The sequence below is a fragment of the Lithobates pipiens genome, unplaced genomic scaffold, assembly GCF_037356315.1.
Source record: "Lithobates pipiens isolate NorthernLeopardFrog02 unplaced genomic scaffold, aLitPip1_a1.2 Scaffold_10, whole genome shotgun sequence".
Classification (NCBI taxonomy): Eukaryota; Metazoa; Chordata; class Amphibia; order Anura; family Ranidae; genus Lithobates; species Lithobates pipiens.
Genome location: NW_027507686.1, coordinates 28,885,518 through 28,899,835, shown reverse-complemented (window position 1 = coordinate 28,899,835; position 14,318 = coordinate 28,885,518). Strand labels below are relative to the sequence as shown.

The following is a 14,318-nucleotide window of genomic DNA, read 5'->3' as shown; positions in this document are numbered from 1 at the left end:
CGCCGCTTAAACTAGCAGCGCTTTACCAGCGTTTTTCGAGCGCTATTTGGGGGCATTTAACCCCTGCTAGTGGCCAAATAAAGGGTTAAAAGCGCCCACAAAGCGCTGCTGCCAAAAGCGTTTTTCAGGCGCTTCCCATTGATTTCAATGGGAAGGGGCGCTTTAGGAGCGTTGTATTCACCGCTCCAAAAGCGCTGCAAAGAAGCTGCTTGCAGGACTTTTTGACACCCTGCCAGCGCAGCGCCTGTGTGAAAGCACTCAGGCTTTTACATTGGGAATGCAGTTGCGGCTTCTTTCAGGCGCTTTTTTAAACGCTAAAGCGCCTGAAAAACAGCCCAGTGTGAAAGGGGTCTTGGAGCAAGAGCAATAATTGTAGTGATAGACCCCCTCTGTAACTCAAAACAGGTAACCTGTAGAAAATGTTGGTGTCACCTGAGGAGATTTTTAAATATCTTAGTTTGTCACCATTCCATGTGCATTTGAAATTTTAAAGCATGACATGTTGGGTATCTTTTTACTCGGCGTGAGATCATCTTTTTTTTTATATTTTACAAAACAAAGGGTTCTCTACAGTGTTTTTTTTGCATTAAAATTCATTAAAGTGTATTTTTTTCCCCACCAAAAAATTGCATTTGGAAGACTGCTGCTCAAATACTGCATGACATAAAATCTTGCAACGACCGCCATTTTGTTCTCTAGTGTCCCTTCTAAAAAATATATATATCATTTTTGGGAGCAAAGAAAAATACAGATTTCATCGTTTTAAACAAAAACTTCTAGAATATGCCTGGTCTTCAAGTGGCTATGACTACCCTGTCCATGGGTGACAACAGAATGGTGTGATTTCACTGCAGAACGAACAATCATACCATTCCCATCGAAATGCTGTGGATGTTGAAATGAGCAGTTCATGCAGGGAAACCCACAAGTGTGGAAAGGTGTCACCTTCCCAAGAGCTGTGGCATAGTTCTGCCACTTTTGTCCCCCCCCCCCCCTCCCCAGCCTACTAAAGCACCCAAGGCTGTCCCCTCAACCCAGCCTTGGCTAAGACCAAATGTCTTGTGGGCCATCTCAATCCTGCGTCGCTCGCATTCTGCAGCGTTCGGTCAGATTTTGATTGATCTGTGACCATCGGGGAGGAAGGTGATACAAAACATCAGACGTATTATTCCCAAGATCTGTGCAGACTTGTTTTATGGAGGTTTATGATGTAGTCTGTATTGCCCCAGGAGCAGCCACCACCACCACCACCACCACCAGATGGGGAGATCCTATTATCTTACCTGTGTTTGTACTTTGCATTGCAGGAATTGTAAAATCTCGCGTTTCCATTGGGAGTTTTTTTTTTTTTTTGTTAGGATAGTGGGGGGATGGTCACGTGGTGGGGTAAATACAGGTAGACATCTATGCATTGGTTGTATTGTCAGGACTTGCCTGCTGTTTCTTGCTCAGCTAACAAACACCATCCATCTGTCTTCCCAGAAAATGTTGCTAACTAAATAATTCCTAGCCCCTAGTACCTGAAACATGTTGGACTTGACAGTATTGTGCAGCTGATTCCCAGTGGAGAGAGGAAGAGTGAGTCTCTGGCACGGGAAATTCCTGGGCTCAAGGGAGTAAAAAGGGGGGCTGGGGGGTCGGTCACTAGAAGAGGTTTTTTTACCTTACTGCATAGGATGCATTAAGGTGATAAGACATGAGGGTTTACAACCCCTTTTAAGTTCAATTTACAAATAGAACAGAGAGAAAAAAAAAACACGCAACGTTTATTACCAGGGTTTTGCTGGCGGTATCATTTATACGTTGATCAGGGCATTTTTATAGCACTGATCAATGTAATAATGTCCACTGGTCTCCAAAAGGTGTCATTTTTAAGGTTCGCTTTTGTCCGTCACAATGTTGCAGTCCTGCTAAAAATTGCAGATCACCGCCATTGCTAGTAAAAACAATAAAAAAAAAAAAAGTAAGTCCCTAAATCAATCCCATAGTATTGAAGGCGCGATAACTTTCGTGCAAACCAAGCAATATACGCCGATTGCGTTTTTTTTTTTTTTTTTTACCAAAAATATGTAGAAAAATATATCTGCCTAAGTTAAAGAATAAATGTGTAAGAATAAACGACCGCGCAATTGTCAGTTAAAGCGACTTAGTGGCCATCTCTCAAAAAATGGCCTTGTCATTAAGGGGGCAAATCTTCCGGTTATTTAAACCCACAACAGTAAAATAAGTCTGTATATGCAGTAAAGCATGCTTGTTATACTCACTGTGGAACCTAATCCACTGCAGTGTGTAAAAAGGCTGTTTGATCCTGTCTTCTCCGATCCTCCCCTTCTTCCATTGTCCTCAATCCATCTCCTGATAAGACAGAGCCTTTGGAGTCACTCTGCACATGCTCAGTTTGGTGAGTATTGCTAGAGAGCTTTTTTTTTTCTCTTGGGAGGTTGTATGTGATCAGCACAGGGCTGATCGGCACTGTCCAGACAGAGGTTTGGGGGTCTTGCAACCTCATAGCACAATCAGAGGGGAATAAAATCTCCTCTCACAAGCTTTAACCAGACACTGATAGAAGTCACGACTGCTATATACTGCTGATGAGAAAAGGTATTTAGCAGTTTATATTTACTAAAATAACTGCATTTCCATGTTCTGTGTACTGTGGGAGACCGGATATAGTGAATGCAGGCTCCTGGGTTTAGTAACACTTTAATAGATGACTCATCAGCTGTCAGTGGGTCCTCTGCTGACAGCTGAATGTAAAAGAAAACACGTCAGCAATTAAAAATTATGAAAAAAAAAAAAAGTGTGGTCTCCCTCCTCCCCCAATGCATAACAGGCCCTTAGGGTCTGGTATGGTTTTTAAGGGGATCCCCATGCCAAAATTTAAAGAGAAAAAAAAAAACAACCCCAAAAGCCGTACCAGACCCTTATTGGAACATGCAAGTCAGGAAAGGGAGGGTACGAGCGAGCCCCCCCCTCTTTATGAACAATACCAGGCCACATGCCCTCAACATTGTACATTGTACCCCTTCTCATTCTCTAAAAAAAAGTGTCAAAAATAAATAAAAGCACACACGGTTTTTGACAAATCCATTATTAAAAATAAATGAGTCGCCTGTTGTTAAGGACGCGGCGGGCGGCTTCCTGGCCTGCACCTTAGCAACCAGCGCCATTAGATAAATTACCAAATGAAAATATACGGTAATTACCACATCATCGAAACTTTACCGCACAATTCTTTGTGAATTGCACATTTTGTTTCCACGTGTGTTTATTTTATCACATTTTTTTTTTTTTTCAGCGTTATTTAACTATTATGCCACGTACACACGTTCAGAATTTCGGCCAGCAAAAGACCGATGAGAGCTTTTCATCGGAAAATGTGACTGTGTGTATGCTCCATGGGAATTTAGCTGGCCGAATTCCCACCAGCAAAAATTGGAGAGCATGTTCTCAATTTTTCCAACGGAAATTCCGATCCTCTGTAGCAATTCCTAAGCATGCTCGGAAACAATTCGACGCATGCTCGGAAGGATTGAACTTGATTTTTTTTTTTTCTCGGCTTGTCCTAGTGTTGTACGTCACCGCGCTCTTGATGGTCGGAATTTGGTGTGACCGCGTGTAGGCAAGACAGCTTGAGTGGAATTCTGTCGGAATTCCATCGGGAAAACCATCAGTGCTTTTTCCGACCATAATTGCAATCACGTGTACGCGGCATTAGTGTATTGACTCCTAAAAAGGTTATCTGTTTCAGTCTTCATGTAGACTTATTACAATAGGAAATGCAGGAAAGTTCTTACAAAGTATGCCCCGTGTCCAAGGAAGGTGGGTACAGGCAGGATAGAGACCGTCCACTTTTATCATTCAGAATGCTAAATGTGTGCATCGGAAGCTCCGTCTCTAGGGTGAAATGCGTCAGTGAGGGTTAGAAGTCCAGTGTCCAGCGTGCACATCCAGAACAATAAAGTTTTAGGAAAATGTTGTCATTGTATAACTGGACTTTGTAGCTGAAACTTATTGCGGATGTGGCCAAAATATAGACAGATGAATGAACTCCACCCCCTCGGTCCCCTGGAGTCTCCCTATTGGTCTACAAAGCAGTTCCCCCAAACTAAAACTATATACACATATGGGGTTTCTCTTTTCCAGAGATTATCCCCACAGTACTTTTTTACTTTTTTTTTTTTTTCCCCCACTCGATGCCCTCAGTCTGATGGCCAGCATCATTTAACCCACTTTCTGTAAGCGCAGGTCATCCTGCAGCCTGTGATTGGACAGTGAAAGGAGAAGCGGCAGACTGATGGGCTCATCTCTCTGTCATTGTGCTCTCTTCCTATCAGCATGCTTCATCACATGTACTCATTGGCTTCTTTGCGGTCTCCTCCCTCTCCCAGTCCTGAGCTCTGCTGTACAGGGCCTGCAGAAAGCGGTTACATTCAGGTGAAGGGAGTATTACTTGCTGGTGGTGGTGTTAGAGGGTTGCACTGGCATGTCGCGTACACACGGTCGATGGAAAATGTTCGATGGGAGCTTTTTTGTCGGAAATTCTGACCGTGTGTGGGCTCCATCGGACATTTTCCATCGGAATTTCCGTCACACAAAATTTGAGATCTGGATCTCAAATTTTCCGACAAAGAAAATCTGTTGTCGGAAATTCCAATCGTGTGTACACAATTCTGACGCAAAGTTCCACGCATGCTCGGAATCAAGCAGAAGAGCCGCACTGGCTATTGAACTTTATTTTTTGGGCTTGTCGTACATCACCGCGTTCTTGACGTTCGGAATTTCCAAAAACATTTGTGTGACCGTGTGTATGCAAGACAAGTTTGAGCCAACATCTGTCGGAAAAAATCCCATGGATTTTGTTGGCGGAATGTCCGATTGTGTGTATGCGGCATTAGAGTAGTTCAGCTTTAAAGTAGACTTGCCACTTTTACTATTCTAAGGGAATAAGTAGGTTCACCTGATGGCACCTGCCCCCTCCGGTACTTACCGTTCTTATTTGTTGGGGGGGGTGCACTGTAGGGGTAGACTTCGTCTAATTCCTGGAGTTCAGCTTTAAAGTAGACCTGTTGCTTTGCCCATTCGAAGAGAATAAGTAGGTTCACCTGATGGCCCCTGCCCCCTCCAATACTCGCCTTACCATTTCTCATTTGCCAGCTGCAATCCGGTGAGATATTCAGTATTTTCTGGGTATGGAGTATGATGTGACCTTCTCCATTTCCTCCCACAATGCAGCGCTCGCCACCTGAGCAGCCAATCGCCAGGCTTAGGGCATGGTCACATGAGAAGAGATGCCTTTAGTTGCGTGCAAGCTCTGACATGGAGCTTACAGAGAGCGGGGGAAGGGAAGTGTCTGTAGCAGAGAATCTAGACTGTCAAGAGAACCTGTTACTTTGTTTGAATCTCAGAGAAATGAAGATTGTACAGAAGCAGTGTTGACTCTATGGGAAGGGAACGCTTCAGCTTTAAGGATCGGCCATGTATAAATTCCCCGACTGCGTTCGAGGCCGCGCGGATTACTTTCCTGTAGAATGCGCGTCCCATCATCCGATCTCATTACATGGTGTGTTATGGCGGATTACATCCCCCAGTGAAGGTATGCCACACTGACAGCTGCCGTCTGTACGCTGCTCTCCTAATCCCCGGCATGGATACGTTAACACTTCGCTGACCCCGAGACTGCTGAGCCGGCAGAGTGTGCGGGGTGACCGAGAGAGGAGGAGGGGGGCAAAACCAGCACCTACCTATTCATTGAAAACTCATTCATAAAGCAGTAAAGTGACCTCAACTCAAATGCTGCGGAAACACTTGGAGCATGAAAAGCAAAAACTTTTTTATTTATTTTTTTTTTTTTAAGTTTTTGGAAGGGAAATTCCGGAGATTATTCTACTTATGTTTTATCATCCTTGGTCCCCCCCCCCCCCTTTAACAATCTAATAAAAGAAAACCTTTTAATTTTCATTACGTTCTTTTATAACCCGTGATGTCATCACTGTGCTTCTCTATGCCATACAGGCAGACTGTGGCTGGTGGGAGGGGCCAGCAAGGTGCTCTTCCTGAAAACTCAAAAGCCTCCAGTCCTGATACAGGCAATGGGAGGAGTTATGCAAATATCTAAATGCTCTGATTGATGGATGTCAGTCTGAAAGGCGGGCATTACTGGGCAGGTAATGCCCACATGTATTGCTGAATTCCATGATTGGAAGTACTGAAATAAATAAGAGGTGAGCTAGGAAAAGTCATCCTGGGGAGGAAAGACCTAGATCGGGGGTCTTCAAACTTTCTAAAAGGGTCAGTTTACTTGGCTTGCCTGGCTTTAGGGGGGCCGGACTGTGGCCTTTGGGAGTAGAAAAGGTCCCAACGGGAGTGGGGAAAAAACAATGCCCTATCGTTTGTCATTGGGAGGAATTGTGCCCATGATTGGTGTGAGTGGGAATTGTGTCCCCTCATTAGTGTCATTGGGAGAAATTGTGTCCCATAATTGGTGTTGTTGGTGTCATTGGGAGGAATTGTGTCCCATTATTTGGGGGGAATTTTGCCCCATCATTGGTGTCAATAAGGGGAATTGTGCCCCATCTTTGTTATTGGGAGAAATTGTGCCCCATCATTGGTGTCATTGGGGGGGGGGGGATTGTGCCCCATCATTGATGTCATTGGGGGGGGAATTGTGCCCCATCATTGATGTCATTGGGGGGGAATTGTGCCCCATCATTGGTGTCATTGGGGGGGGGGGTGAATTGTGCCCCATCATTGGTGTCATTGGGGGGTGAATTGTGCCCCATCATTGGGGGGGGAATTGTGCCCCATCATTGGTGCCATTGGGGGGGAATTGTGCCCCATCATTGGTGCCATTGGGGGGGAATTGTGCCCCATCATTGGGGGGGTGAATTGTGCCCCATCATTGGGGGGGAATTGTGCCCCATAATTGGGGCCATTGGGGGGGAATTGTGCCCCATAATTGGGGCCATTGGGGGGGAATTGTGCCCCATAATTGGTGTCATTGCTCTAAAGTGAGGAGAATACCCTCTTAGTTGTCAGCAGAATGGGTGTCCCCACTGGCAGAATTCTCTCACTTCCTGTTCTGACAGCTGTAAAATGTTGAGTTTCCTTTACTTTCTGTAGCAGAGACAATTATCCGCAAGGCAAATTGGGAGGATAAAATTCCCAAAGTGGGGACACAGACAACAATAAAACCTGATGGGGGCTCTAACCCTTCCCCACTCCATCCAAAACTAAAGAAAACTGTTTTGGATTTACATTAAACGTTTTTTTTTTTTCTAAACTAATATTAAACTTTTCTTGGAGAAAGTGCTGATCCAGACGATAGTCATTGTTGCTCACCTAAAGTGGTTGTAAACCCTTCCAATTAAGTGACTGGCCTCAGGTAATACCCAGCGATCGATCAAATCCTCCTGCACAAGTTGTACCTGTTTATCTGCAGTCTTCTCTTTGTTCCAGGATTTTTGAAGCTTGTCTGAGCTGTCAGAAAAAAAAAGGGGGCGGAGAGCTGAAGTTACACTTTGCAGAGATCAGTGAGGAGAATCTGACAGCTGATTGGAGGGAAGGGACACACCCCTCTTCACTGAACACAGGAACAGAGCTGAGCCTGTCAATCACAGGTTGTGTGCTGGAGCTCCCTCCCCTGTTATCTTTTTTTCTTGTGGTGTCAGGAAAACTTGTCAGAAGTGATTCATGCAGAGGAATGCAGCAGCAGACAGAAATGACACTTAGTGCTCTGGATTGAGACAAGTACACACTATAAAGGGATTTGCTTTAAGCCTAGGCGTGTGGTCACATGATCGCAGCTGAACGGGATTATCGGCCAATCTGATCCTCCGATAGAGATCACATGACAAAATGCCTGAGCTGTCGGTTAAGTAAGCAGCACTGGATGGATTTTCTCCTGGAAAGGTATTTCAGGCTATATATTAATCCATCACCATGTGACTGCAAACACAGCTGGGGTTAATTTTTGAGCAGAGTTCCTCTTTAAATGTATTTTAAAGTCACATTTTTCTATCCGCTTCACATAATGCCCTGCACTCCAGGGCTCACTTTGCAGGGGTCATTCCTCTGAGCAGTGAGATTTTACTTTTCCTGGATGAGCAAGCGCCCGGCATCTGCTGGAAAATTGTTTATTTTTACTCGTTCACACGGCTTCCTTTTGGCGAGTTTTTTTTCCGGGATTACGCTGAATTGGCGTTTGTGGCCGCACAGCCGTATACTGCGCGGTTTGTTTTTCCAGGCTGCAGATCCGAACCGTACAACCTAAACAGGAAACACAGCGCTGAGCGCGAACTCATGCTGAAATCTATCCGGAGCTTACCCTCCACCCCCCCGGGCTGATTGGCTTGTTTGGACTTGGACACATGAATGTAAACGCATCGGGTGGGGGCACCTACGTACAAAAATGATTGGATTGATTGCACTACACATATTACATATCGCCACATGCAACCAGAGTGAGAGCAATAATTCTAGGTCTGTTATTCATGGTTTACTCCAAACTGATGACCTGTAGAGCCTTTCGTGGCGCCCCCTATGGAAAATTTAGCGTACCGGCATTTGTTGCCATTTCATGGACATGCGCAATTTTATTTTATTTTTTATTATTTTCATTTCATCGACAGTACAAATATGACACTTGTCAAGTAAGAAGACAATATTAACAAATAAAACAAAAACAAACAAGAGTTCGACACACGCAATTTTAAAGCTTGACATGTTGGGTATCTCTTTACTTGGCGTAACCTCATCTTTTATATTGGGTAATTATATATTGCGCTTGTGTGCACTAAAATTTAATTAATTTATTTATTTTTTATGAAAGTGTTGGCTTGATAAGCCATTGATACCATGGTCTAAAATGTGCATTTTGTTTGCAAAAAAATGCTATAACAGCTCTGGCAGCAGAGGGGTTAAGTCTTCTATTTTCCTGTATTGGGTCCATCGCTCCACCAGCCACTTGAAGTGAGGGGAATTTTGATGGCCGTTGTTTTGGGTTACTGCAGATTTCAGGTTCGGTATACGGTATCCCGGCTTGTCATTCAAGGTATGATGTCGTGATGGGTGGGGCAGATCAGTAGTCTCTTGGCCTGTCAGTCAAGTTATAAGGTAATGGTAGGTGGGACATGAGTCTCCCAGCCTTGTCAGTCAAGCTATGACATGGCGGGCATGACAGATCAGGAACCTCCTGGACTGGCAGTCAAGATATGACATCATGGTGGGTGAGACAGATCAGGGGTCTCTGGGCCTGGTCAAAGTATGATGTCATGGTGGGTGAGACAAATCAGAAGCCTCCTGGACTGTCATTCTAGATTTGTTGTCATGATGGAAAGGAAAAATCTGGAGTCTCTGGGCCTGGTCAGTCAAGGTATAATGTCATTGGTGGGTGGGACAGATCTGGGATCTCCTGGTCTGGTCAGTCAAGTTATGATGTCATGGTGGGTGGGACAGATCTGGAGTCTTCTGCCCTGCCAGTCGGGTATGATGTCAAGGTGGGCGAGACGGATCACATCAGTACCCTACTGGCCTGTCGGTTGAGGTATAACGTCATGGTGGGTGGGATGGATCAGGAATCTCCTGGCCTGCCAGTCAAGCCATGATGTCATGGTGGATGGGATTGATCAGGAGTCTCCTAGTCATTTACTCAAGGAATTACGCCATTGTGGGTGGGACATGAGTCTCCTAGCCTGTCAGTCAAGGTATGATGTCATGGTGGTCAAGACAGATAAGGAGTCTCCTGGCCTGTCTTTCAAGGTATGATGTCATGATGGGTAGGACAGATCAGGAGCCCCCTGGATTGTCAGTCAAGGTATGATGTCATGGTGGTCAAGACAGATAAGGAGTCTCCTGGCCTGTCTTTCAAGATATGATGTCATGATGGGTAGGACAGATCAGGAGCCCCCTGAATTGTCAGTCAAGGTATGATGTCATGGTGAGTAAGACATTTTGGGAATCTCCTGGCATGTCAGACAAGAAAAATGATGTCATGGTGGGTGGGACAGATCTGAAGCCTCCTGACTCGTTATTCAAGGTATGATGTCATGGTGGGTGGGACAGATATGGAATTTCCTTGCCCATCAGTTAAGGTATGATGTCATGGTGGGCAGGACCGATCATTGGTCTCTTGACCTGTCAGCCAAGGTATGATGTCATGGAGCTGGGGGGAGGTGCTGCAAATCTGGAGCCTGCCAATAAAATAAGGCATTGAGCTTGAGTGGATAGGCTGGCAGTCTGAGATGCCTGGGTCCTCCGACTACAGCAAAGTGCAACACCGCCGCTGCTATAAATAAACTATGACTGGGAAGTTGCACCGTCAATGATCTGGGCCCCTAAGGTGCACAGGGGCCACCGGTCGTGCATGATATGGGTACATTGAGCCCTGGTAATGCTGCTTTCAGTAGCAGATTAATGAGCAGCTGATGCTTTGATTGCATTAAGAAGACCATATCTGTTAAGTAATGGCGATCAGAAATTTCTGCTCGGACAGCTCTCTAGTGTGCATTACAGGAAGGAGATCCATGGTACTAGATACAGCTGCGGAGCAGATCCAAGATGTCGGCACATCCCCCCCCCCCCCCTCCCCCCTACACCGAGGTGTGTAATCTGAGAGTTGTGTGCTCAGCGAGGGCTCGGGTCACGAGAAGGAGCCGTACAGTGTATGGACGTGGTCGGGGGATTTCCCTGGGTTCGGACTGCGTCCATGGAATGACATCTGGCTCTCTGAGTCACCGCTGGCTTCGCCGCACATGGAAATGTTTTAGTCTCTCGACGTACTGTACGGAAACCATGTGGAGCCGCAGATGACTTGACTTTGATCAGCACTTTGGATATTTTCCTCGGTCACTGATCGCTCTGTGCATCTGGAATACATAGCGGGTTTTGTCCGCATTGTAAAGCCCCACTCCAGGCAGTGTGCCCCTTTCCACCAACCCCACATTGCAAGGGTTAAATGCTTGTTGGATCTAGGGGCAGAGGAAGCTCTAATGCCGCGTACACACAACCGGACTTTTTGACAGCAAAGGTCCAACGGAACGAGTCCGTCGGACAATTAGATCGTGTGTGGGCTCCATCGGACCTTTGCTTGCCAAAAATCCGGCGGACTTTAGAAATAGAACATGTTTTTCATTTTTCCACCGGAACTCCGTCCAGACCAAGAAATCCGTTCGTCTGTATGCTGGTCCGACGGACAAAAACCGACGCTAGGGCAGCTATTGGCTACTGGCTATGAACTTCCTTATTCTAGTCCAGTCATACGTCATCACGTTCGAATCCGTCTGACTTTAGTGTGATTGTGTGTGGCCAAGTCCGTTCATTCGGAAAGTCCGTCGGACCTAGTCCCTCAAAGTCCGGTCGTGTGTACGCGGCATTATACTTGCGCTATTCCTCGCTCTGGCAGGCGGTCCTCCAAAACCTCTTCTCAATAGTGTTCTGGCCAACAGTCACACTCTGATGTCATCTTCTTCTAAGCAGTACCAATAGCCCTGCATTGTATGTAATGTACGGCTCCAGGTAGCAATCCAGGGGATTCACCTCCCCTGCACCATGTGGGTGCTGGCTCTGTATGTAAGATACAAGCAAATGAAAAAAGACCTGGATAGCTGTGCTCTGACTAAGCATCGGTAAAGGTGTGAAACGCGTCACCCATTCATTTGTGACTCCGTATGCTGTTTGTTCTGCTTTCCATTCAATAAAGACATCACTTGGAGTGCGGCTATCTGGATCTTTTTTTCATTAGCTCTGCATTGTACATGAGGATAATGAGCCCCTTCCAACCAGAGGGCCACAGTGAGGAATAAGGCAAGGAATAAGGTATTCTAGGCTATTCCTCATCCCCTAGACCAGTGGTTCTCAACCACTGAGCCATGGCCCACTGCTGAGCCGCAGCCTCCCCTGTCTCAGGCATCCAGTCAGCTACAAATCATTTAACCTCCCACTAGTGCCCCCCCCCCCCCCCCCCCCCCAGCCTCCCAAAGTGGCCCATGTGCCCCCAGGCCCTCTGAGTGTTCAATAGTGGCCTCCAACCTCATACCTTAGATCAGTGGTTCTCCACCACCAGGCCCAGCCTCCACTCTACTAGACCTCCAGCCAACTACAAATAACTTAACCTCCCACTGTGCCTTCCAACTTCCATAATGTCCCTCAACTTCCCAAAGTGGCCCACAGTGGCCCAGGCTCTCTGGGTACCATCAGGTTCCATGGTGGATCCCACTCCAACCTCATCCCCTAGATCAGTGGTTCTCCACCACCAGGCCACAGCTTTTCATCTTCAAGGCCTCCATCCATCTGCAAATCTCTTAACCTCCTACAGTGCCTCCCATCTTTCCAGTTTTACCCCCCCCCCATAGTGGCCTGCATTTCCCCTCAGGCCCCTTAAGAGCTCTTGAGCTTCACATTATTTTCCCTCCAGCCTGCTGTTAGAGCATACAGCCCTCTACAGTGCCCCCCAATTTTCAGGGCCCCCCTAAGAGCCCCTGGGATCCATATTGCCTGCCGTCCTCCCATACTAGCCTCAAGCCTCCAACAGTGCTTTCCAGAAACCTCATCCCCTACAGGGCCACTAAGTTTATTACCAGGTCCCCTAACCATTTCCAGAACCCCCATCCCCTCCACAGTGCCCCCCAGCCTGCTGTAGAGCCATCGGCCCTCCGTAGTGCTCCTAAGACTTCTACAGTGACGCCCCCCCCCACAGACCGAGATGTAATGAGTATAAATCAGGTGGGAGCAGCCTACGGTGACAACACTTACTTTACTGTATTTAAAAGGAGCAGTGTTGTCACCCTAGGACAGAAAGTGTGTTACTGGCAGGATCACCAGATGAAAATAAAAATAATGCCGCCACTGCATCTAAGGACTGGTGTTTTACATTTTATTGCCTGCATGGTGCCAATGTTGTAATAAGAGTTGCGGCGTCACTACTCCTCTACACACCAAAGCCTTTAATGCTGAAGTTTTAATCTGCTTATATTTATTTCAGGTATTATTATAGTGCTGTCAACTTAAGCAGCACTTTACATGTTCTACATTGACATCAGTCCCTGCCCTTAGAGAGCTTACAATCCTAAGGTACCTACCTCACATACACATACCAGGGCCATTTTACCTATCAGCATGTCTGTGGAAGAAAAGGAGATTACCCACAGAAAACCCACTCAAGCACCAGGAGGGCATACAAACTCCATGCAGATAGTGGCTAGAATTCGAACTGAGAACCCCAGTGCTGCAAGGCAGAAGTGCTAACCACTGAGCCACTGTGTATTTTGCTGTCCCTGGTTCCTCCCTCCCCCCACACCAACATGCTAATGACTTTTTTTAAAATAAAATCTCTCAGTTTTTATTACTTATTTTAGACCCAGTGATGTCATCAGTGGGCATCTGTGCTTCTCTATGCAATGCAGGCAGATTATGGCTGGTGGGAGGGGCCTGCAGGGTGCTGTGCAAAGCTTTCTGAATGCATTAAAAGCCCTGCATCAGTACTCCTCCCAAGAGCCCTCTGTCCTGATGCAAGCGGTGGGAGGAGTTATGTAAAAATCACAATGCATTGATAGGTGGGTCTGGAGGAGTGGGCATTCCTAGGCTGACTGTTTTTGTATGCAGGAAACAAAAAGTTTGGAGGGGAAGAGAAGGGCAATAACCATAGTGTAGACGGGAAAGTGTCATTTTTTAACCCTTTCATCATGCCTAAGCCTATTTTTGACATTTTGTTGCTTACAAGTTAAAATCAGGAATTTTTTTTTTTTGCTAGGAAAAAATAAATATATATATATATATATATATATATATATAGCTATAATCTATATCTATCGCTATTTTATGCTGGAAGGGCTCTGGAAAAAATTAATTATTTTTATATATATATATATATATATATATATATATATATATATGTGTATATATATATATATATATATATATATATATATATATATATATATATATATATATATATATATATATATATATAAATTTTATTTTATTTATTTTTTCCCCAGAGCCCTTCCAGCATAAAATGGCAATCATTGCAACATTTTATATCACACAGTATGAAACAGTAAAGTTAGCCCAATTTTTTTGTACAGTGTGAAAGATGTTACGTTGAGCAAATAGATACCTAAGATGTCATGCTTTAAAATTGCACACAATCATGGAATGGCAGCAAACTACAGAACCTATATAGACGCTTTAAAAAAATGTAACGGTTACAGAGGAGGTCTTTTGCTAGAATTATTGCTCACTCTGATGATCGCGGCAATACCTCACGTGTGATTTGAACACCGTTTGCATTTGCGGGCACGACTTATGTATGCATTTTTTTT

The 14,318-nt window shown here is 45.4% G+C and overlaps 1 protein-coding gene across 3 annotated transcripts in view; it reads left to right on the top strand.

Moving 5' to 3' along the window:
- The window catches only part of ZCCHC14 (zinc finger CCHC-type containing 14), a 76,537-nt gene that overhangs the window by 18,026 nt on the left and 44,193 nt on the right, over window positions 1–14,318 (top strand). The gene's annotated exons all lie outside the window — the stretch shown is intronic.